The 25,383-nt window shown below is 39.7% G+C and overlaps 1 long non-coding RNA gene across 1 annotated transcript in view; it reads left to right on the top strand.

Moving 5' to 3' along the window:
• LOC144379117 (uncharacterized) overlaps nucleotides 1-25,383 on the top strand; it is a 420,220-nt gene that overhangs the window by 238,858 nt on the left and 155,979 nt on the right. The window lies entirely within an intron of this gene.

Raw genomic sequence — 25,383 nt, forward strand, 5'->3', positions numbered from 1 at the left:
GTATAATGTCTAATATTTAGCTTTGTATACTTTTTTAGATAAAGCAATGGCTAGAAAACTAAACTGTAACATAAACACACACACACACAAACACACACACACCCGCTTCAAATACTTACCAGGTCATTGTCCCATGCAGTTTGGCCTATAGTGAGTTATCCTTTATACATATAAATAAAACAACGTTTCTTAGGTGAAGAGGAAGATATTACAGACACATGCTCTGAGCAAAGAGATGCCCTTTTTACTCTACAACGAACTCTTTATAAAAATTTTTGCACTAAAGAATCTCACTAAGACAAGTATTTCAGTTTACCCAATTAAATAAAATAATGGGATGTTAACGCATATAAAACTTCATGCTAACATTTTAAGAACTAACTTAGGTGATCGTATATAAAGCTGTCTGTGTTTTACAAGGCGAGGATTGATTATTTCTTTTAGGCGTTACCGCTACTTTGGGTAGCTGTTTCCTGGAAAGTTGTTCAGAAAATATGGTGCCCTTCCCCCACTAGCAGTAACAGCATCACCTGGGAACTTCCTAGAAATACGAATTCTCTAGTCCATCCCAGATCTACCTGGTCAGAAACCTGAAGGAGGGGAGGCGTGAGCTCGCAGTGTGTGTTTTCCCAGGGCTCCGGGTAATTGTGATGTTCACTCAAGTTTGCGAACCACAGCTCTGCGAACCGTGCTGTTGGTTGATTAGAACAAGCCTCAGCTGCCTTTAATGTTTTCAACTCTTCTAAATCTATCCGGGTAGAATGGTTTTGCAAAGGTTCAGACCATTTTCTCTTTATAAGAGAGAAGCTTGAAAAGTATGAAGACATTTTCCTCTTCATATTTTTAAAATTCCTTCCTTTTTTCCCTTTGTTTGCTCAGATGGCTTGTTTAATGGCTTTTCTTTCTTTGTAAGAGTACAAGCAGACTCCTCCATGGACACACCGGTCTGAGTGGCCACCATCACCCGTTTATTTTTGTCTCTTTCCTAGCTGCATCCCCATGGCTTCTCTCCCAGAAAACCGTTCGTCTCTCCCTATGGTTCTCTTACTGGTCCTGCTCTACGCAGCTCTGAGCAAAGTCACGACTGACTATATTGTTCTGAGAAGCCCCGCATAGCCTTTCCCCAGAGTCCAGTGTCCTCCAGCTCCCTTACTGGAATGTTCCACGTTTCTTCCAATTAATGATGTGAGATATACAAAGCCTTACTTGAGTTTCTTGAGGATGGCAATAATGAAGCATTGAAGAAATAGTCAGGGGACTGGGGCTAATTAAAATGCAGCAGGTTACAGAAGTAAAGGTAACCGCGGCTCGCTATGCCACATCTCCGGTAATCAGTAGTCCCCAGTTTCCCTGCACTAATTGACAGGAGATGCAGTGCTCCTGAGTCTGCACACACTGCTCTTCCTGCCTGACTTGTCTCATTATCGACCTTGAACCAGCAAAGGTCAGAGGATGGTGCTGCTTTCATCAACATGACAGGTGTCTGAGGAGCTTCTCTCTGTGGTCTAATAATTTGGCAGTTGTCTTATCCTGTACATAAATTAGTGTTCTGATGCTTGAGGTATGATGGATAAAAAGAATGTCAGCTCTGGGTAAGGGACGTAGCTCTGGGCATCTATATTAGCCCTGTCACTAGCCAAGTCTGGGAGGTGTGTGTTGTAGGGGTGCTTTTCCTTCCCCAGAGAACGAATGAGTCTGTATGCAGCCATTACATCGAAAGAGCATTTTCCTAGAAGATTGTTATCTATAGAAAAATATTTCACGGAGGTATTAACATTCACGAGTCAATTTCTTTCTACCAAGTGGACATTGACATCTGACACTTTTCCAGTGTGGGCATAATGATAATGATAATGAATGTTCTTTGAGAAAACTTAAAATCAATTAGTAATATCTCCTGAGCATCCCTCACGTGCTGAAGATGATTACAGACTCTATGTGGGGATACAAAAGAGACAGAAGATGGTACACCACAGCACAGATACGATATGTACCAAGATATGCCAAGTGGAAACATATTACAAAAAAAAAAATCTTCAAAACATAGCTTTCCAGAAGCATCTGTTTATGTAAAGGGAACAGTGAAAGAAGCATTCTCACTTTGCAAAGGTCTGAGAACATTTCTAAGTAACACGGAGATGGGACACCTTCTTGTGGGTGAGCTGTAGACCAGAATGAACTGGAAGGGTGCATGAATGAGAAAAGGTATCTTACTTAGAATTGTTCACCGCTGAGGGGTGTTTTTGGACCCCCAATTACTTTTATTTATTTATTTACGTTTCAATTAAAAACTTTTTTATTGAAGTATAATTGACATACAATGTTATACTAACTTGATGTATACAACATAGGGATTTGACAATTATATACACTATGCAATGCTCAGCATGGTAAGTGTAGTTTGTCACCATACAAAGTTATTACAACATTATTGACTATATTCCCTATGCTTCTCGTCCCTGTGACTTATTTACTGCATCACTGGACGCTTGACCTTCTTAATCCTCTTCACCTGTTTTGCCCATCCCCCCTCCCCTGGCCACCACCAGTTTATTCTCTGTATTTGAGTCCATTTCTGTTTTGTTTTTTACATTCCACATATAAGTGAAGTCATATGGTATTTGTCTTTCTCTGACTTACTTCACTTAGCATAATACCTTCTAGGTCCATCCATGTTGCAAATGGCAAGATCTCGTTCTTTCTTATGTCTGTAATGTTCCATTGTATTTATACATCACACCTTCTTTATTAATGTATCGATGGACACTTGGGTTGTTCCGATATATTGGCTGTTGTAAATAATGCTATGAGCAAAGGGGCGCATATATCTTTTCAAATTAGTGTTTTCACTGCACTGCTGAGTTTTGATCCAGTTTTTCAAGGAGAGGAATGAGACAGATAGAAGGAGGAATAAGGAAGATTATTTCTACCAGGGACAAAATCCTGATATTGAGGAAAAAAGAAAATATTTTTAGTTTCCCATTGCCATCGAATATTCTTTCTTCCTTTGTCACTTACAGAATTCCTACATAATCTCAAATTCCACTATATAAGTAACCACTTTGTGGTAGTGGTTTTTAGCCTAACCCAAGGAGCTAAGTATTTTTAGTATCACCAATGTTGTAGTGGGCTGTAATTATTTATTTCTATGTCTATATTGTGTGATCCAGCTGGGTATAATGTAACATATCATGCTAAAGCTGGAGACAGAGTATGGATTTTGGAATCAGATGGATTGACACAGAAATTAGATCTCTATTTTTCACTAATAGTTGACCCTTGAGTCATTTATTTAATGTCTTTCAGCCTCAATTTGCTCATCCGAAAAATGGGAATAATAATATTTAAGTCATTGGGAGGTTGTGAGGATTACACAAGATAATATATTCAGAGTTTAAGTAGTTACCAGTTCTGCTCTTACCTTCTGTCTTCTCCCACCTAGAATATTTAAAATCCAAGAGGATAGAAATTAGGTCATGCTCATCTCTATAGCCTCATTACTCAATACTGTATTTGGCATAAGTAGCATTCAATGAAGGTTTGTTGAATTAATCAGGTTGCCTAAAACCTTCATGTGGATTGATTGCATTATTCAAATAGACTCCACTGTATAATTTATGGAGTTGGGAGAATTTATTCTCAGCACTATCTGTTGTTTCTCTTGACATTTCTTTTCATATATATATATATGTGTATATATATATGGTTGAGGGAGTTTTATGACATTTCAGGTATGTTTAGCTGAAATTATCCTGAAAATACCTGTTTTTTAAAAAAATATATGGATACATTGAATTCATATTAACTTATCCAAGACCTAAACAGAATACTTTCTCCAGATTTTCTATTCTTGAAGTTTAAAGATAGCTAACTACTAGGATTCCTATAAATACATGTGTTTGCATAAGGTAATAGGGAAGCATGGGGATTGTTCTATCAGCGTAGTCATTGTGCAGGAACTATATACTTTGTTCCATTGCTGTTTGCGTGCTTGGGACTTTTCAAAAACATCTTTTCTGTAACAATGTTCAAAGCTTGTATAATTTAAAAAAATTTTTTTTTTTTAAAGATTTTATTTATTTATTTGACAGAGAGAGACACAGCGAGAGAGGGAACACAAGCAGGGGGAGTGGGAGAGGGAGAAGCAGGCCTCCCGCCGAGCAGGGAGCCTGATGCGGGGCTCGATCCCAGGACCCTGGGACCATGACCTGAGCCGAAGGCAGACGCCTAATGACTGAGCCACCCAGGTGCCCCTAAAAAAGTATTTTTTATTGTGGATAATATACATGACAAAGTCTGACTATTCGGGGCTCCTGCCACTCCTCCAATTCCTATGTCTAAACCTAATCCTCAGTGTGATGGTATTTGGAGGTGGGGCCTCTGGGAGCTGATGAGGTCATGAGAGTGGAGTTCTCATGAATGGGATTAGTGCCCGTAGAGACCCCAGAGAGCTCCCTCACCCCTCCCTCCACGTGAGAACACAGAAGACCCCAGCTGCCTTGATTTTGGACTTCCCAGTCTGCAGAATTGTGAAAATAAATTTATGTTGTTTATAAGCCACTTAGTCCATGGCATTCTATAGCAGCCACAACTGAGACTGAAAAATGACATAAAGTTTACCATCTTAAGCGTTTTTAAGCATACAGTTCGGTGGCATTAAGTCCATTTGCATTATTGTGCAACCATCATGACCATCAATCCCCAGAAGTTTTTCCATCTTGCAAAACTGGAACCCTATACCATTAGACAATAACTTCCCATCCTCTCTCCCCTCAACATCTGTTAACCTTTCATCTGTTTTTTGTCTCTATGCATTTTATTACTCTAGGTATTTCATAGAAATAGAGTAATATAGGATTTGTCTCTTTGCGACTGGCTTATTTCACTTAGCATAATGTCCTCGAGTTTCACACACATTAAAATATATGTCAGAAGTTCCTCCCTTTTTTAAGGCTGCATAATATTCCATTGTATGTCTACATCACATTTTATTTATCTATTTATCCATCGGTGGACACTTGGGTTACATTCACCTTTTGGCTATTTTGATTAATGCTGCTATGAATGTGAGTTTACAAATATCCCTGAGTCTGCTGTCACTCTTTTTGGGTATATGTCTAGAAGTGGAATTGCTGGATCATATGGTAATTCTATTGTTAATTTGTTGAGGAACCTGCATACTGTTTTCCATAATGGTTAGCCATTTTACATTCCTACCAGCAATGTACAAGAGTTCTGAGTTCTCTACATCCTTGCCAACTCTTGTTATTTCTTTTTTTTTTTTTGATAGTAGTCATCCTGATGAGTGTGGCAGAGATGGTATAATAATCTTTAGATTATCTTTAGTGATCTTTATCCTTTGAAGGTAGATTTGATGATTGCAACAAGTGGTTGATAATTTGTAGCTGATTTTCTAAAGAATATCATGGCAGTATATGATTATGAAGTAATGAGACCCTTAAAAAGTACAGCTCACATTTAGTAAGAGTCCAAACTACTTCAAATCATGCTTCCTTCCTGCCAAACTTACCTCCATTCCTGCTCTTCTTCCTGATTAATTCCTGATAAAAGCCGTTAGGTAGGGCTGAACAAGGCAGACATCCGTGCCTGGGGGCATTGGGGTGTGGCACCTGGTCTGAGCGTCAGAGCCTGAGTGTGGTGAGGAGTGCGCCATGTAAGGAGGGTGAGAGAGGTGGTAGCCCAGTGCGGGACAGTGTCATCCAAGCAGGGTGGCAGCCGAGAGCAGGTAAGGCAGGTGGTTGTGTGAGCTGGCAGTGGTCGTGGCGGTGATGGGAGATTGGCCACATTTAAAGGGGCTTGATCTAGTAAGTGAATACATTCAAAATAGTAGGAGTCCATGCTCACTGTCAGAGAAAGGAGTTACAAATCTGGAAAGGGAGAAAATGAAAACCCAGAAGGTTGGATATTCATGAGTGGTATTAGTGTGGACTCAGTTTTCAATGTATACAACTAGTGATGGAAATAAATACAGATGTGAGTGTGTGTGTGTGTGTGTGTGTGTGTGCATGTGTGAGCCTCTGTCCACTGAGAGGGCCTGGGGATAGCAACACCCTAGCAGTGAACACACCATGTTGTGTGTTCATGACTTGTAAATTCCTTTCTCCACTCTGAGGAACCAGAACTGGAGAAATGGTTGATTTCAGGGTTCAGGCAGGGAAAATATAAGATGATCCTGGAATATTTTTTGTGCCATAAGGTAGTGTTTAAAGAATCATAGAGACATATCAACAAGTAATGGAACCCAGCTTAAAAGGGCACAACCAATTATCAAAGCTGGGACAAATTGAGCGACAAAATAAAATAAATGGTTGTGTTAGATTATAACCAATTGAATAAAATAAAAATCTCAAAGTCCCTACCTATTGATTTAAATACGTTAGAGAAGAACAAATGGGAAGAAGAAAAAGCCTTTTTTTTAAACAGTAGAATGCCAGTTAATAAGTGGAGAAAAACATGATGGCATTAGAAGATTGCCACTTGGCAACTATCATAGTGATAATTGAATCAACCAAGAATGTCAATGGATGCTAAAACTAATGGCTAGAAGTCTGTTGAACAACTAGATATTCACAGACTCAAGGTATCTCCCCACACATACTTTATACTTACAAGGGAAAAATAGAAACTTTACAATGGAGAAACCTGGCAGATAAAATCTGAATCAAGCAATCAAAATTGATATCACCAGTTATAACACCTAGCAGCATCATGTACCACACATAAAGATGCAACCAGAAGAACCCAGGATCACTTCCATGTTGTTCTTACCCTGAATCTAATCATAAGGAAACTTTTTTTTTTAAAGATTTTATTTATTTATTCGATAGAGACACAGCGAGAGAGGGAACACAAGCAGGGGGAGAGGGAGAGGGAGAAGTAGGCTTCCCGCTGAGCAGGGAGCCCGATGTGGGGCTCGATCCCAGGACCCTGGGATCATGACCTGAGCTGAAGTCAGACGCTTAACGACTGAGCCACCCAGGCACCCTGGAAACTTTTTTTAAAAAAGATTTTATTTACCCGAGAGAGAGAGTGAGAAGCAGACTCCCCATGGAGAAGAGAGCCCAATGCAGTGCTCGATCCCAGGACCCTGAAGATCATGACCTGAGCCGAAGGCAGATGCTTAACCAACTGAGCCACCCAGGTGCCCCTAATCATAAGGAAACTTCTGATAAACTTAAGGACATTCCACAAATTAACTGGGTCTATAATTTTCAAATGTCAAGGAAGACTGAGAGATTATTCTGAACTGAAGGTGCTTAAAGAGACATGGCAGCTAAATGCACTTTATATCTGGGTGGATCCTTTTTCTAAAGGGCTTTATTGGGACGCTAGGCTACTTGATGGGAGCCTGTGGGTTAGGTGGTAGTAACATAACAAGGTTAACTTCTATTTGATGGTTGTATTGTGGTTATGTAGGAGAATATCCTTATTTGGATTCAGGGGTTAAGTGGCATTCTGTCATCAACTGACTTTTAAATAGTTCTGGAAAAAAATTTTTTTGTACTATTCTTGCAAAAATTATTTTAAAAATTAAAAATAAATATATATAAATGGAAAAATAAATGGTGGTAGCTTCATTGGACATTGAAGTCTCTTATGGTGACAAGTTTGAAGGAAATATTTAGAATGTAACTGTCCTTAAAAATAATTATTTATATTCATTTATATTCAAATGTCACTCTTCTTTCTTTTATGCTTTTTGAGAAAATTGGAGAAAAACCATGGATAAAATAAACCAAGGACACAATAATGAAAATACAACCAAAACCGTCAGTAGTAGGTCATGTTGGTTCCAGGCACCCTCTGATATGATGCATTCAGAATGGCATTCGCTCTGTCATATCCTTTCCCCAAACCCATAATCCCAGTGTAATTAGGAGAAAGCATCAGAAAACACAAATTGAAGGAAATTCTGCAAAGTGCCCTACTGAAATGCTCTTTGGAAGTGTTGAGGTGATGAAAGGCGAGAAAGGACAGAAACTGTTATGGACTGCAGAGGACCCAGGAGACCCGATCACTGCATGTGACGTGGAATCCTGCAACAGAGAACAGACATTAGGGAAAGAACAGGTGAAATCCAAAGAGTTCAGTTCATGGTACTGCTTAGTTTGCCTAACTTTACCATGGTCATGTGAAATGTGAGCATCAGGGAAGCTGGGTCAAGTAGTATATGGGAATTCCCTGCACTCCTTTTGCAACTCTTCTTTAAGTTTAAAATTATTTCCAAAGAAAAAGGAAAAACAGAATATGTATACACAAACCAAAAACAAAGTTATGGAAAATATTTAGTCTTTGTTCTCTTAGAAATGCAAATAAAACATCAGTGGGATATATTGGTATTATTTAACCTGCCAAAAATACAAGTGGTCTTACTATTTTAACCCACAATGACAAGAAAGGTGTGCAGACCCAGTCTACACCAGAAATAACACAAACTTGGGTTTTTCTTATTTCTTAAAACCTAGAAGATGTTATAAATATTTCTTTTGCATTGGCCTCAGCTGGCCTTTCTTTTAGGGCTGAATCCACTTACTTTGAATATATGGAATTGTCTCTTCTCTTCTATTTTCTCTCCTTCCTTTGGATGCTGGTTTCATAACTGGTGTTACTTTTTGCATTCAGATGGGCAGACCCAATTACCCTGGGTTCTCACGTTGTTTATGCTACTAAAACAAATACAACATTTAAATATATCTCTTGCTAATTACTTTTTAGCAGAACTTTGAGGCATATTCCCATTCTAGAAGATCTCCCAGGAGTGGGAACAGGAGAAAGAACGGAGGTGATCGAAAAATCCCACCCTGCTCTGAGTCTGCATTTGTCTTCTGGGTAGAGGTTGGCCCAGTAAGTGAGGAGAAATTCTGTGAGCAGTAGTTTGGAATTAGAACTGGAATTATTTTCTAACATAAAAACAACAACACTAAAACCAATGGATATCCTAAATCAAGGAAATCAAGCAAAACCAGAGAAACCAGATTAACAAAGACAAACAGAATAACAACAACAACAACAACAACAACAAGATAGCTGTGGAAAGCGAATGCCCAAGAAGGCTGGAAGGAAGTCAGGAAGGATGTGGAATAGCAAGACCAGCATCAGGGTGTGCCGAGTGAAACTGGTTTGTACACATTGCTAGAGGCACAGTGAAATCACTCAGTGTTTTGGAAAGCAACTTGAAAATGTGCACCAAAAGCCATTACCATGTTTGAACCTTTTACCTCAATCATTCCACATCCGTGAGGGTAGTCTAATTAAATACTAATTCAAAATATGGAAAAATAAATCCAAGGCTGTCTGATTTATAACTGTAAATAAAATGGAGCTAACTTAAAGTTTAAAAAAACCCAACAATGATCATGTAAACCCAATGGTATATCATGAAGGCATGAAAAATGATAATTCTGAAGATAAGAACTTAGAAACCTGGAAAAGTGACCTTTTGAGCTGCAACTGGCCTGTCCAGCATGGTGGCTCTGAGCCTTGTACGGCGTTTGAACACTGCAAATGGGGTTGGTCCAAATAGAGATGTGCCGCAAGAGGGAAAGAGACACCAGACTTTGAAGATTTGGTATGAAAAAAAAAGTAGAATATTTCATTAACAATTTTATACTCTTTTTTTTTTTTTAAAGTTCATTTAAGTAATCTTTACACCCCATGTGGGACTTGAACTCATGAGCTCGAGATCAAGAGTCTCCTGCTCTTCCAATTGAGTCAGCCAGGTGCCCCAACAATTTTATATTGATTACATGTCAAAATGATAATATTTTAGATACATTGGGTTCAATGAAATATGTCCATAATGTTTATTTATTTATTTTTTATTTTTTTAAATTTTTTTTTTAAAATACGAAATATGTCCATAATGTTAATTTTACCCATTTCTTTGAAAATTTGGACTTACGTATGTGATTTGTGTTCTATTACTATTGGATAGTGCTAGTCTACAGCCCCCTTGAGGACAGGGTTTAATTCTTGGTTATATAAGCCACATGTCTAGAACACATGGTTCACAGTTTGTGCTCATTAATTTTTGTTAACCCCTTGATAATGATTATAATACTTGTTTTAAAAAAGATATGCAACTGCACATACATCAAGCCTACCATTTGTTGGAGGAGGTCAAATGTAGGCTTGTTTCCCCACCCCTGCCCTTGGAATGTATTTTCTGCCCACCGTTCCCACATAGAAGGCCTTCAAGGATACAGCCTTGAGATAGTAAGATGGAGACTTTCTGGATGGTGTATGTGACTGAACCTAGTTAAGGCCTCTGAAATAATTTTCAAGATTCTGGTGGGTAGGTATGGAGATTTCTGGTTTGCAGCTGCCCAAGACAAGCCTCGTAAATAAGTTCCCTTGCTTATTAAAACCACCATCTACCAATCTGGAGCGGTCTGCCTCTTTCTGCAGTCTTTCCTCGCCCTTGTGTGTGGGGGCCGGTTTGTGAACCAACACAACTGTAAAATATTCACAGAAAAAAGACAGATGATACACAAAATTGAAGAAGTTGGTTGTCTTGGGATGTTGTGATTATGGGCAACTTGTTCTATTTTTGAAACTTTACATAGAATATCTTGCCATAATTTGAAGGACTTTTTGACCTTTAAAAAAAAGGGCAGAAATTGTATTTTCGTTTGCTTTTTGCTTATTTGTTGTTTGCTTTTTATTTGTTGTAGGGACATAGACACGCACACATGAATAAAATCTTCAGAGATGCCTGGCTGTGGTGGATTCCATGGTCTTCTTAATGGGAGGGAGGGTGTATCTCTCATGGGCCTTGGGGATGATTCATGAGACTTGTTGCAGAGCTCCACAGCTAACAGCAGCCTGTTCTTGGTGCTGGGCAGAAATCTCCTTGGCCCAGAGCAAGTAAGGAAGATTTTATTATCTCCAGCTTCTGCAAGGAGCTGCAGTTATTTCTCAAGGTCAGGTCAGGGAGCATCCTGAGGATGAGTAATAACAGTCCTCTGAGGAGTTTCCATCCTGGCAACGGTTTATAACCATGTAAAGCTGATAATAAAATAATTCCAAAATAAATAAACAGTAGATACATAAGTGCCCTTAGAGATCAGTAAATCTGAGTGCGTAGCTGCCAGTGTGAGGAGGAGATAAAACTTTTTCCTTCTAATGTCCTGATGCGTTAAGGTGGATGGCAGCACCATTTCAGGGTTTTGGCGGGGTGGGGGAGAAAGAAGGCTGAGTGAAGTTCCCAACCATTTAAAAAATCCTAGCCTGTGATAAATCTCATGGATTCAACAGATATTTGTCCAGCCCCTACTATGTGCTAGATAAGGTGTTGGAGGCTGAAGGTACGGCAAACAACGCTTACAAAATTGCACGCCTTTTAGGCATTCACATTCTTGTGGGATAAATCAAGGCAATTTACAGACGTCGAATTGAATATATAGCATGTTAGACGGTTGTCAGGACTGAGGAGAAGATGAAGCGGGGGAGGAGGCGGGAGGGGTTGTGGGAGAGGCGGCTGTGATTTAGACGGCGCCGCAGGGAAGGCCTCTGGGGGAGTGTCGACTGAGGAAAGAAAGGCCTGAAAGAGGTTAGGGGATAAAACATGCAGATTTTGGTAGGAAAACATTTCAGGAAAGGGAACAACAGTTCCAGGGGCCCTGAAGCAGAGTCTGCCTGGCGTATTTGAGGAACAACATAAAAGTCAGAGCAGCCTCTTGGGCAGATTGGGGAGCAGAGGGGAGAGTGGTAGATGGCGGAGTCACACCTGTATTGTGGGTCGGTCTTCCAGGTCACTGTGAGGACTTTGGCTTTTACTCTGAGTGAAATAGGAAGGCATGTTTGTAGGATTTGGAGCACAGCAACAGGATTTTGACTTCTCCTTTACCAGGGCCCGGCTTCAGAAGAATTGAGCAGGGAGAGCAGCTTGGAGGCTTTTGCAGAGAGACGGAGACTATGGTGGCTTGAATCAGGTGGTCATCCTGGCCAGTATAAGTGATCATCTTCTGCATGGACCTTGAAGGCAGATCTGATGGGGTTTGTTGACTTCCTGGATGTGGAGTATGAATGAAGTAGAGGAACTGAGAATGATGCAAACTTGTTTGGCCCTAGTAGCTAGGAGGATGGATTTTTGCCAGTTGTTGAGATGGGGAAAATTACTGGAGGAGCAGTGTGATGGGGAAGGGGGAGATCAGGGGCTCAGCTGGGGATATGTTCCTTTTAAAATGCCTTTGAGACATCCCAAGTAATGGAAATACTGAGTTAGAAGTTATACAGGTAAGTCTGGAGTTGAGAGGAGAAGTGTAGAATTATAAGCTTGGAGATATAAATCTGGGGTCATCAATTTGTGGATGATATATAAGGCCCTGAGACTGATGAGGTCAAAGGAATGAATGTAGGTAGAGGAAAGAAGCCCTAGGAATCATTCCATTAGAATCTCTGCGGATGGAAAGGTAAGGAAGCCCCTTTGCAAAGAAGACGGTGTAGGGGTAGGCATTGAGGGAGGAGATGAGCCCAGGGAGGGTGACATTCGGGAGGCAAATAAGAAACTTTCTCAAGGGGACGGGAGAGGTGGGCTGTGTCTAGAATTATTGACATGCCGAGCAGGATGAGGGCTAAATACCCCCTCTGGGATTTGCCACATGTAGATTATTGATCATCTTGCAGTTTATACATGTTCATGTGTGGTGGGGGCAAAAACCTAAAAAGGGGAGAGAGAACTTGAAGACAATGAGAACAGACAATTCCTTTGTGGGATTTTGCTGTTAAAAGGAGAGAAATTCAGTGATAACTAAAAGGGAAGTGGGAACTTCTGGCTTCCATTTAGGATGGAGAAAGCTAGAAAGGGGCCATTCCCACCTTTGCCACAGCAAGATCAAAAAGCCAGGTAATGGGCAAATTCATAACTTTTCTGGAACCATCAGAAAGCTGAGGTCTCAGGACAAATAACATAAAATATAAGGAAAGACTGGTGCCTTCAAAGAGAGATGGAGCATGGGCATTTGCTTACATGGGGGCAGGGGTGGTGGTGGACTTCATACAATTGTGTAAAAGGGCTTCAGCTAAAATGTTTACTACATTCGAAAGGTGAGTGTTGGCTAGTGTGAGAGTATGGAAACTCTAAGAGCCACAGACACAAGGGTTGTTCAGAAACATTTGTGTCCTCTTCCTCCAGGGAACCTACTGGTACTCATGAGGAAGACTGGGGAGCAAGCCTCCCTCAGTGCAAGCCCTCAGGAGGGTAATGGCAGCACTGAGGGAAAGTGTAATGTCCTGCCTTGATCTTTCTTTTTTTTTCTTTTCTTTTTTTTTTTCCTAAGATTTTATTTATTTATTTATTTGACAGAGACAGAGATAGCGAGAGCAGGAACACAAGCAGCAGAAGTGGGAGAGGGAGAAGTAGGCTTCCCCCCGAGGAGGGAGCCCGATGTGGGACTCGATCCCAGGACCCTGGGATCATGACCTGAGCCGAAGGCAGACGCTTAACGACTGAGCCACCCAGGCGCCCTGCCTTGATCTTTCTTTCCTATGTCCTCTACACATCAAAAACCTCAAGCTTCTAGGAGAAGAGTACCAAACCCTGTGGCCCGAAGGCCACAGGTTAAAAAAAAAATCCATTGTAATGGAGAAACAGAAACAACAATACAAAATATTTTATCCCTTAGTGGGGGCAGGAAAATGCCCTGGGTCTCAGCCGTTAGAAATCTCCTACAGGGGGAGGGACAGGAACACTAAGAAGTCCCCACATCCAAGAGCCAGTGACACAGCATTTCCACAGACTGAAGCTGAACCACAGTAATGGAGATTGTTCCGTCTGCCCCCACCACCTGGCTAGCAAGAGCTGAGTAACAAGTCATAGTGGTCCACTGCAGGAAAGGAACATAGGCATGTAGAGAGACCCTCTGTGAGGGCACAGAACAAACACTGAGGAAAACTCTCTGGTGGACCAGCCCTGACCCTAAGCATAAGATAACACTAAACGAGTTGGAAGTCTGTCATGGTAGTCACCACAGCAACACCAAATTCCCAAACCAGCTCAGTTCTCGATGAGATTGACTCCCAAACCACATGAAAGACCTAGCAAAGGAAAACAGATGCCCATTTCCAGGCATAAATATTATTTACCGTAGTCTACATGTTTGGCTTAGTCTACACACAACGTTGGACTTCCAAACAAAACAAAACAACACACAAAACAAAGCACACACACATACAATCAAGAGTTGGAGAAGTCAACAAAGCCAGACTCAATTTATGCCCAACTGTTGAAACTATCCAATAGCGAATTTAAAATATTTCTGGTGAATATTGTAGAGGCAATAGGTGAACAACATATATAAGCAGATGGAGAATTACAGCAGAGGGATGGAAGCCATAAGAAAAATCAAATGGAAGTATTAGGAAATTTTCCAGCCACATGGTAACAGAGATGAACAATGTTTTTGATGTTAGATTTGATAAAAGTAAGGAAAGAATCAGCAAATTTGAAGATAGATCAATAGAAATCACCCAAGTGAAGCACAAAAGAAGAACAGTAAAACAAAAAAGAGGCTTTCAGAGCTGTGGGACAATGTCAAAAACTCTCATATGCCCTGAGTTAGAGTCCAGGAAGGAAACGAGAACATACACAGGGCAGAAGAAACTATTTATTTAAAGATTTTATTTATTTGTTTGAGACAGCAGAGAGAGAGAGAGAGAGCACAAGGAAGGGCAGAGGGAGAAGCAGACTCCCTGCTGAGCAGGGAGCCCGATGCGGGGCTCGATCCCAGGACACTGAGATCATGACCTGAGCCGAAGGCAGATGCTTAACTGACTGAGCCACCCAGGCACCCCCAGAAGAAACATTTAAAGACATAATGGCCAAGAGTTTTCCAAGATTAATGAAGGACATAAAAATTACAGATCCAGGGGGCTCAGAAAACATCAAGCTAAATAAATACTCTCTCCTCAGAACATTCCTAAATAAATTTCATCCAATGTGCTGAAAAATCTAAGATAATGAGAAAGCACTCCGAGAGGAAAGATGTGTTCTATACCAAAGAGGGAAGGGAAGAATTGGAAGAAGGAATTGGAAGAATTACTGTAATTCTTTAAAAAAAACTATGGAATCTGGATGGCAATTGAGTCATATCTTTAACATGCTAAAAGAAAAACAAACAGACAAGCAAACAGTCAACCCAGAATCTGAAACCCTGGGAAAATGTATTTCAAAAATTAAAGAAAAATAAACATTGTTTTTCTTCAGATGAGCAAAAAATGAGAACATTCCTTGCAGCAGACTGCAAGAAACGTTCAAGGAAGGGCTCAGGCAGAGGAATATATCATACAGAAACTTGGCTTTACACAATGAAATGACTTGCACAAGAAATGGAATATATGAAGGCAAATGTAAATGTATTCTTTCTTATTTTTAATTGCTGTCTAAACAAAAAGATGAGTGGGAGAGTTTGGGAGTATAATGTTCTAAGTTCCTTACACTGCACGTGAAACAGTGTAATATTCAAAGATAAAGTTTTAACTAAAGATGTGCATGGTAAACACCAGGGCAACCAACACAAAAAGTATACATCATGAGCCAATGGTGGAGATAAATAGAATAATAAAAACGCCTAATCTAAAAGAGGATGGAAAATCAATTTTCCTATTATTCCTTCATGCCTTCTTTTTGCAATCTATTCCAAACAGCAGAAAGAATATATTTTAATAAGCATGCAAGTTTTGTGCATTCGCTACTTGTTAACTCAGCTTACTGCAGTCCCAGCTCACCCTTTGTGACTGTCCAGCCACATCTCAAGCTATTGTCCTCTCTCTGCCCATGCTTCAGCTGTGTTGACCTTCTTTTGTTTCCAGTTAGTGCCAAGGCTCCTGCCTGAATCAGAGCCTTCACAGTGTTCCCTCTACCAGGAATACTCTCTACTCACCTTTTAATAGGCCACGTTCTCCTCCCCCTTCAAGTTTAAATTTACATGTTAATTTCCTCAGGGAAGTTTGCCTTGACCCCAGAGACTTAAGTTAAACTGTGAAATAGTTTCTCAGGACTCTGTAATCGTCCTTCAAAACAGTCATTAAAATTGTAATTGTTTATTAGTTTAGGGTCTCTTGACAATGGCATTTGCCTTTATATTTCTGTCCATTTTAATTATTCCTTTTTGTTCTGTAATCTTAAGAAAAGTAAGGAACTTGTCTCTCTTGTTTTCACTTACATCCCAGTGCCTTACATAATGCCTGACACAGAGGAGATCAGCTAATTGAATAAATGTGAAATATAAAGACATCAAGAGAAGAAGCATTCTAGTTAAGATGTAGGAGGAAACAGTACACCGGTTGAAAAGAATTAATATAATTATGAAATGAAAGAAGCATATAAGAGGCTCTTAAATGTTTGCTGGATAGGAACTTAGAAAACAGTCCATCATTTTCAAAAGAGGAAACTGAGCCAGGATTACCTGTGACCTAATTTTGCTGTGACACAGAATCAGGGAAGGTTATCCTGAAACAGACCCCACATCAATTTAGCCAGGTTTTCTGGAAGCTCTAGCAGTTTCTGACGTCAATTTCAAAGGTGAGTGCTATGTGAATCCTCTTCCACTAATGGCTCTCTTATTCAGAAATTTGTCCATCAATTTTGTATTACTTTATATTTGATGCCTGTCTGCTCTTTGCATCAATGGATTTTTAAATAGGTGTTATCTACATAGTGAATATGTACTTCCTTTAATTATTTCCAATTTGCACAGCTCAGGGAACAAAAGTTTAGAGAGAAATTGTTTAGGTTTAGAGAGTGTGGAATGAGCACAGGTCTTGGATCTTGGGTTTGAATGCTGACTCTATTCTCTAAACTTCATTCTCCTATCCCTGAGATGTAGGGGTATTAATACCTACTTCCTAACATAATTGCTGTAAGGTAAAATGAATTAATGTCTGTAAAGGGCCTGACACATGGAGAAGTAATCAATTAATATTAGTTTCATTCTCAGCCTAGTCATTCTAGATTCTAAACATTTTTTCATTAATGTGTCTCTTATGATTCTAGACTTTAATCATGAATCTTTCAACTCAATCTTTTCAAATGGCAAGTGGAAGAGTCCTAATCTCTTCAGTCTCTGTCTCCATAATGGCATCTGTCTTCGTATTTCTGACCATTCTGATTGTTCCTTTTTGGATCTTGTCTACTTCTGATACACCCTTATAGTATTTTACTCAGTATTGCAGGCGTGGGCCACCAAAATTTAATAGAAGGTAAATTAGAATTTCTCAGAGTCTCTGTTGATGACTGATTGTTATAAATTCCAAGAAGGAACATTTCATAAAGTTGATACACTAGGGATTCACACATTTATTTTCTTGATATTTACTGATCACCTATTTCGTATATAAATTAGGATTGTCTTATTTAGAAAATAAAAATACAGGGTGTCCAGGTAACTGGGTGTCTTTTATTTTATTTGGCAATCCTAACATAGGAAAGATCTCTGTATAAGAAGAAAAAAAACTAAGATGTGGTTTCTGCCCCAAGAGAAGTTATTTATTTATTCATTCATTCATTCATTCATACATGCATACATACATGCATGCATACATACATACAAGTTAAGGATATAGTCATGGAGGTGGAGATAGGTAACCAGTGTATTGAAAGAAAGGGTAATGAATGAACTGTGTATACATTTCTACAGCTGCCATAACAAGGTATCAGAAAGTGGGTGGCTTGACATGACAGGATTTTGTTCTCTTCTAGGTCTGGAGGCTGGAAATCTGAGATCAGGGTGTTACCAGTGTCACAAGTGAGGGACAGTCTGTTCCATGATTTTCTCTCCTAGCTTCTGGCAATGGCCAAGAATCCTCGGCATTCTTTGGCTTATAAATGCACCACCCCAATTTCTGCCTTTGTCATATCATGACATATTCTTCTATGTCTTTTCTCCCCTTATACAGATACAAATCCTACTGGATTAAAGCCCACTCTAATGACTTCATCTTAACTTGAATACATCTGCAAAGACCCTATTTTGAAATAAGGTCACATTCAAATGCACAGGGGTTAGGATCTCAAGGTACTTTTTGGAGGACACACTTCAACCCATAACAGATGGTATGGGTATCGCATGCCATAGAGTTCAGAGAAAGGGCATTTGGTTGTGGGATGGAATGATGAAAAAGGTCCCTGTCAGTGTCAGGAATTAATGGAGCTCGACTTTGAAGGGTGGGTAGACTTTGCTGGGAGGGAAGAAAAGGGCTGAACGAGGATGATGAACAAGCAAATAGGGAAGGAATTGGTCTTCCAGAGATGGAAGGTACTTGCTGAAATTTACTAAGGATGACCACGATAAGGCTGTGAACTCTGAGAAAAGCAAGAATTAAAAATTCGCTCAGCTCAGGAAAGCAACAGTATCATTAGGAGGCAGGTTTTATTGGTGTCCAAGTTTCCTTTCATCTCTAACATTCAAATTCATATTGTTCAGTGTTAATTTGGATTTGGCACCAACCCCAGGGATACTAGAGGGAAAAGTGGGGGAAGCTACTATGGGCAAAGTCTTTATCCCTCAAGAAGGTACTAAGTTAGTTATATTGGAACCTGACTTGGACGTTATATTTAAAATCAAACATTTGTGTAAAACAAGGTGTCAACGATAAGCAGCTGGTACAGCTAGAATGCTGACTTACTCAATAGAGGTGATTACTTTCCACCTTTTTAAGAAGCATCCCTACAACAAAGTTGGTCTGGATGAAGCAAAGGCCAGAAAAAAAAGGGAACAGCTTTGTTTATTGTATGAGGAGCTCGTGTAGACGGTGTGCTAAGCTGGGTCTGTAATTTTGTGTGTGTACCATCCTATGGTGTGCCATAGAATGTACTCTATTTGTATATGGACTAAAGGTTTTAGACCTGGTTTCCAAATTCTTCAAGGAAACGAATGAGATTCAATGTAAAGAGGAATAGAAGATTACAGAAACAAGCCACAGGAAACACAGGCGGTGTGCTATTCAGTCTCCTTTAGTTCCTTTGATGGGGCCTCCTCCAGGTACATGTGTATTTCCTCACCTTCCTCTCCCTGTAATTAGCCAATTAAATCTAAGTGTATGTGAAGCTTACTTCATGTCAGTTCACCTTAGAATTTAGTAAGCTATCAGAGCGCTACAAGGCTAGGGTTTTCTTTTGGTTGATGTTCCAAAAAAAAAAAAAAAAAAAAATCATTTGAAAAGAAAAGGAGAATCTAACAATTGGGATGAGTTCTTGCCTATTTGTTTTCAAGGTCCCGCTTCCCGTGTTGCTGCTCCTTGCTGCCAAAGAAGGGAGTGCCAACACAGGGCAGGATGGTGGAGGGAACCTCCCATCTCGTTATGTTACTTCCAGTTGTATTCTGTATTCTCTTTAAAATGGTATGAGTGCCTGTGTGCATGTTGTTTTTATTTAATGCTATTATCAGAAGTGGTATAAGCAACATGCTTATGAATGCAGGAATGTAAAGGCAGACTGTGTTGGTTCAAATCCTGATTTCTGTATTTTTTGCAAACTTGGGGAAGTGATTCTGCTTCTTTAAATCTTAGTTCCTTTATCCATAAAATAAATATAATAATTGTATGTATTTTAGGGAGCGAGTGGGAGAATCAAATAACATAATATATATTAAACATTCCCATACTATATGTACCAGTGTCCGGCAAGTGCTCAAAAAATGTTAACTACTATTCCTATCATTAAAACATATTCAGGAGCATAATTTTACTTGACTGCATAAAAATTTATCCTCAGTATATACTATAGTTTGGTTATTTGTTCTCCTATGTTTAGACATTTAGGTGGCTTATAGTTTTTTACCTTTATAAATAATCTTAGGATAAATGTCTTTGTGTGAAAAGATTTTTCTGTAGTTTAGCATATTTTCTGAATTATCTCAATTCCAAAATTGGAATGACTGGGTCAAGCAAGATGAACTTATTATCAATTTCTTTCAAAAAGGGTTTGGCTATTTCTGTTTCTATTAGCATGGTATGAATATGACTGTTTCACCATACTTTGGCCAGCAGATAGCATATGTGTGTGTGTGTGTGTGTGTGTGTGTGTGTACGCACATGCACATGCATATATAGTATTATTTGATGGACAAATTGGTGCCTCTTTCATTGTCACTATAAAATTTAAACAGTTAGCATGACTATTTTTTAAGGAACTTGAACTCCTCTGGAATGTGAGTACTGTGGAGGAAGAGTCTACACTGATTTCCTCCAACATCAGTGGGGCTAGATGCTCATACAAAGTAGAAGCTGTTCAGACACAGCAACAATTTTTATAACTCTCCTGGCAACTTCAGGGATGTTTTCACTATCTAACAGCCTGCTTTATCATATTCTCTAAATTGTATATACTGTATTATCATATATTTGATGAGTGAGGCAACATATTTGGTAAGTGTGGATCATCTATTTAACTAAATATGATCCCCAAGGAGCCACATCTCCCAACAGTTGTACCATTTTGTAGTCTCTGCCTGTGGAACTTATAGAATATCACGGAAGTGGTGCTGTATTGCATGCCTTCTGAGGCTTGGTCATAAGGAGAAGACGGGCAGCTTACACCTTGGTCTCTTGGAAGGTATGTGCACTCTGGCAAGAAGCCACCTATCACTCTGAAACTACCATGCTGTGAGCAACTCAAGCTGGCGATGTAGGGAAGTCATATGGACAGAGACATCGAGTTCCTACTTTTTCCAACTCCTTCAGCTGAGGCGCCAGAAATGTGAGTATGGAAGCCAGTCTGGACATGAAAGTCCAGTCAGATTTTCAGATAACTTTGGCCCCAGCCACTGACCATGAAGACCAGACCATGACCACATGAAAGACCAGAAGTGCTCATGACCCAGGTGAGCCCAGTCAACTCACAGAGCTGTGACAGATAATCATAAATCATTGTTTTAAGCCACTAAGCTTTAGGACGGTCTGTTGTGTAGTGATAGAAAACCAGTTCAGTGAATTAATACAGAGGAGACACACGCTCTTTGGTTTGAAATAGTCCTTCTCTGTGAATGAGCAGCAAGTAAACATTGGTGCTGTCACTGATCAGTGTTGTCAGAATGGAAATAGAGTCACAGAGGATGAATTGATGATGAGAGTGGGGAAGTGAAAGGCAATTAAGAAGTGAGCAGGACGTAAGGTTTCCCGTGGGGTTGGTGGCAGGGAGAACTGAAAGAGGCCCAGTAAAATGGTTACTGAGAATCAGTGGCGGTCAGTATGCAAGAGTTGAGGTGACCCAGGGATTTGTGGAGTCTAAGAGATAAGATGTTTTAAAAGGACAATTAATGACTTTTTTTTGCCTTGAATGTCTGCTCTGCTGTAGACTGATCTTTGTTTCTGTCTCATACAGTGTCCCAAGGGTCAGTCTCAGAAAATGCATATATGTAATTGGCAGGTTAGGTCATATGCTAGGGCTATGTAGAATGTGGCAGAATTATTTTTTTAAATAGAGGAGTAGTTGAAATATAATACCATCTTAGTTTCAGGTATACAACATAGCAATTCAACATTGATATACATTCCAGAGTGATCACCATGATGAATCTAGCTATAGTCTGTCACCATACAAAGCTGTTACATATCATTAACTGTATTTCCTATGCTGTACATTGCATCCCCAACTCTTATTTATTTTATAACTGGAAATTTGTACCTTTTAATGCCCTTCCTCTATTTCACTCACGACCCCCATGTCCCTCCCCTCTGGCAACCACCAGATTACTCTTTATCTATGAGTGTATTTTTGTTTTGTTTGTTTTGTTTTTTAGATTCCACATATAAGTGAAATCATACAGTATTTGTCTTTCTCTGTCTCACTTATTTCACATAGCATAATCCTTTGAGGTCCATTCGTGTTGTCAAAAATGGCAAGACTTTATTCTTTTATGGCTCAGCAATATTTCATTGTGTGTGTGTGTGTCTGTGTGTGTGGGGGGCTTATATATACATACGCCACCTCTTCTCTATCCATTCATCTGTTGATAGACATAGGTTGCTTCTGTGTCTTGGGTATTGTAAATAATGCTGAAGCGAACATGATTTTTTTGAATTATTGTTTTTTGTTTTCTTTGGATAAATACCCAGACGTGAAATTGCTGAGTTGTGTAGTAGTTCTAATTATTTTGAGGAACCTCAATACATTTTTCCATAGTGGCTACACCAGTTTGCATTTCTACCAACAGTGCAAGAGGGTTCCATTTTCTCCACATCCTCACCAACACATGTGTCTGTTGGCCATCTGTGTCTTCTTTGAAGAAATATCTATTTAGGTCCTCTGCCTATTTTTTTTTTAAATTGGATTTTTTTTTTTTTGATATGAGTTGTGTGAATTCTTTATATATTTTAGATATTAACCTCTTATCAGATATATCTTTGTAAATATCTTCTCCCATTTAATAGATTGCCTTTTTATCTTGTTGATGGTTTTCCTTGCTATGCAAAAGCTTTTTAGTATATTAATATTGTCCCATTTGTTCATTTTTGCTTTTGTTGTCTTTGAGGAGACAGACCCCCCCGCCAATATTGCTAAGACTGCTGTCCGACTTCTTACTGCCTGTTTTCTTCTAGGAGTTTCATGGTTTCTGGTCTTACATTTAAGTCTTTAATAGATTTTGAGTTTATTTTTGTATGATGTAAGCAAGTGGCCCAGTTTCATTCTTTTGCATATAGCTGTACAGTTTTCCCAGCACCATTTCTGGAAATGACTTTTTCCCATTATATATATTCTTGCCTCCTTTGTCAAAGATTGATTGACCGTATAAGTGTGGGTTTATTTCTGAACTCTCTATTCTGTTCCATTGATCTATGTTTCTGTTTTTGTGCCAATACCATACTTTTTAGATTATTCTAGCTTTGTAGTATAGTTTGAAATCTGGGAGACCTCCAGCTTTGTTCTTTTTCAAGATTGCTTTGGTGTGGCAGAATTTAATGGACTTAAAATATATAAGATGAAAATATGAAGAACTTTAATATTTTAGTCACCCTTTATTTTTCTTACTGACCCCCAAACTATACCGAATTTATGAATGTCTCTGAGGAAGATTGATTGGCAAGTTATGGAGAGAAGATTCTTTTGAAGTGTCATGAATAACACCAGAATGATTGAGAGGCCAGATCCAACTCTCTTGAGCTTTCCTTTGAGGGATGAGATCCCAATATAAAAACAAGTATTGAGAAATCTTTACTCTTATTGGATGCATTACCACTTTCTTTTCACTTCCAATTTGCAATCAAAGTCATCTGTTGCCCCAATGCAGGCTGTTTATTTTTTTGAAGAGTTTTGTTAAGATTTTTACTACATGGACTTAATTATGTAATTATATAACAGATCTGGTAACTGCTTCAAAGGAACCATTCTAATCTATGAGGTACCTAAGATAGTCTTTAAAGAACATCTAATTACATAATTACAATGCCTAATAGACCAGGATAACAGGTAGCATAAATATCTTTGGAGCCATAAGAAAAACCTTTTATTGCCTTTAGGGCATATATTATTAGTTATGAAAATAACCCCACTATTATGTCATTATGTAACAGCCCATAATGCCAAAGGAGATATTAATGCCAGTTATAATAAACATTCTATGCATTTTGCTTTTTTCCCCAGAAATGACTTTCTTTTAATTTTCAAAAAATATGTAGAAGCAGTCGGAAATACCTTTATCCTGTGAGGCAGAAAAACTATGATATTTTAGATACAGAATGCTGGTGACATTTGAAAGAAAAATTTAAAAAAGTGATTGTAATCATATCAATCATAAAAGTATGCACATTAACTTTGAAACTACAAACACGCTTTTAAGATTTCAAAGATAGGGGTGGAAACCCCGAGCGGCGGAGTCGCACGCGCACCCGTGAACTGGGAGCGGCTGGCGGTTTTGGAAGCACAAAGGGCAGAGACGTGCCCCCAACCTGGAGGCAGGACTGGGGGCGCTGCGGAGGGGCGCACACCCCAGGCCGCTGCAGTTTATAGCAGCACGGACAGAGACGGAGACGGTGTGGCCTGGAGAGCTCACTGAAGAACAGACTGCCGTCTCTCTGCTCTGAGGCAGAGGGTTGGAAACGGTCTCTTCTGCTCTGACTCGCGGAGGAGACGCGGAAAGCCGCCAGGGAAAGGCGCCAGAGAACAAAAGCCCCAAAGACTGATTCCCGCTGAGCCCATCCCCCGCCACAGGGGCGCAGGGCAACTCCGCCCCAACAGGGTTGCCTGAGTAACAGCGCGGCAGGCCCCTCCTGCAGAAGACAGGCTGGGAAAACAAGAGGCCAGCAACCCTAAGGTCCCAAGAAAACAGGTGCATCTTGCTGGGGTTCTGGTCAATAATTTGGACTCTATACATTCCCTCAAACACCCATCAACAGAATGACTAGGAGGAGGAGCCCCCAAAACAGAAAAGACTCAGAGATTATGACTTATGCTGCAGATTTACAAATGGATGCAGATATAACCAAGATGTCGGAGATGGAATTCAGGCTAGCAATTGTGAAGACAATGGCTAGAATGGAGAAATCAATTAATGGCAACATAGAGTCTCTAAGGGCAGAAATGAAAGGTGAATTGGCAGAACTTAAAAATGCTATCAATGAGATCCAATCCAATCTAGATAATCTAACAGCTAGGGTAACTGAGACAGAAGAGAGAATAAACGATCTGGAAGACAGTATAATAGATAAAAAGGGAAAAGAGGAGTCCAGGGAAAAACAACTCAGAATCCATGAAAATAGAATCAGAGAAATAAGTGACACCATGAGGCGTTCCAATGTCAGAATCATTGGAATCCTGGAGGGAGTGGAGAGAGAGAGAGGGCTAGAAGATGTTTTTGAGCAAATCATAGCTGAGAACTTCCCTAATCTGGGGAATAAAACAAACATTCGAGTCCTAGAGGCAGAGAGGACCCCTCCTAAGATCAAGGAAAACAGGCCAACACCCCGGCATGTAATAGTAAAACTCGCAAATCTTAGAACCAAGGAAACCATCTTAAGGGCAGTTAGGGGGAAGAGATTCCTTACGTACAGAGGGAGGAACATCAGAATAACGTCAGACCTATCCACAGAGACCTGGCAAGCCAGAAAGGCCTGGCAAGACATATTCAGGGTACTAAACGAGAAGAACATGCAGCCAAGAATACTTTATCCGGCAAGGCTTTCATTTAGAATGGATGGAGAGATGCAGAGCTTCCACAACTGGCAGAAGTTGAAAGAATATGTGACCACTAAGCCAGCCCTGCAAGAAATATTAAGGGGGGTTCTATAAAAGGAGAAAGACCCCAAGAGTGATATACAACAGAAATTTACAGGGACAATCTATAAAAACAACATCTTCACAGGCAACATGATGACAATTAATTCATATCTTTCAATAATCACTCTCAACGTGAATGGCCTAAATGCTCC

This window comes from Halichoerus grypus, chromosome 9 (genome assembly GCF_964656455.1).
Source record: "Halichoerus grypus chromosome 9, mHalGry1.hap1.1, whole genome shotgun sequence".
NCBI lineage: Eukaryota > Metazoa > Chordata > Mammalia > Carnivora > Phocidae > Halichoerus > Halichoerus grypus.